We start from the raw sequence: 1,226 nt of genomic DNA, 5'->3' as shown, positions 1-1,226 counted from the left end.
TAGGTTTGCCCATCTTAGACTCTTCCATACTGCTCTTGGCAGAACATCTCGTGGGAGTCTTTTTGGAACAGGACATTTAGCTAAACTGTAAGGGGAAAAAAGGTATGTGAGAGACTAAGCCCACAATATTGTCTCAAATACTATTAAGGGGCATCACTGTAATAAGAAGGAGATCACATTAAGAGATGGGTCTCCTGAAAAGATGAACAGGGCACAAAGACAGAATGAATTAAACACTGTGTGGTGAAGTACAGGGAGACCTTAGATGTTATTTAGTCCAAATGCCTTATCTTGTAAACAAGGTCCAAAAGATATGGAGTGACTAGTATAGGGTTCTACAGTGAGTCAGTGAGTGTGATATAATTTAAAAATGAGCATTCTGACTGCTGCCTGATCCAGTTTTTCCACTAATCCACATCCTATATTAGGGGTCTCTAAAGTGGAGTGCATGCACCCCAAGATGTGAATAAACCAAACCATTGTACTAAGTGTAGAAAATGTTAGCATTTCTAATTGCATTGTTAGCATTTCTAATTGCTAATTTCTAATTTACTTTTTAAATTTAAAAGAATAAAAGAAATAAGTAATTAAGTTTTACAAGATTTTAATAGACAGGTTGACACTAGTCCCTTCAGTAGAGCAACACACATGTCAGATGTTCATGTCACCTACAGTATTCAGCTGACCTAAGGAAAGAGTGGAACATCTACATTTAGGAGAAATGGGACAGAGATTCCTTCATTTATACTTCGTTTTCATTTTATTGATCTACATTTGCACCAGAAAGTGGATTTTTAGATTCCATTACTCAATTTTAACCAATAAGTGAACTTAAAAATTGTATTATCCAGTTTCAACTAAATTAAACCTACATAAAGTGGGCAAGTGGTTAGGATTACATTATTGCTAATCCTAGTATGAGAACCTCACTGACCACACTGCAAAATAAAATCAATGAAAGCCTAATCAGATCTGTCAAGATATCAACATAAAAATATTAAAATTATCAAAAAAATGATTAAAAATATGAACATATATCCACAGTCAGTAACAAATAATCTCACCCTAAATGTATATTTTGCATAGAGATATTGGTTAACGATAATGGTATTTGTAAATATATTAAATAAATGAATAAATAAATAGCTGCTATAGTCAAAAACTGCTCTAGTTAAGTAACTGGATATCAAATAACAATAGGCAAAAAACTGGAGATGATCCAAATG

Source organism: Eschrichtius robustus, chromosome 6, assembly GCF_028021215.1.
Source record: "Eschrichtius robustus isolate mEscRob2 chromosome 6, mEscRob2.pri, whole genome shotgun sequence".
NCBI lineage: Eukaryota > Metazoa > Chordata > Mammalia > Artiodactyla > Eschrichtiidae > Eschrichtius > Eschrichtius robustus.
Note: the sequence above shows the minus strand (reverse complement) of the source record.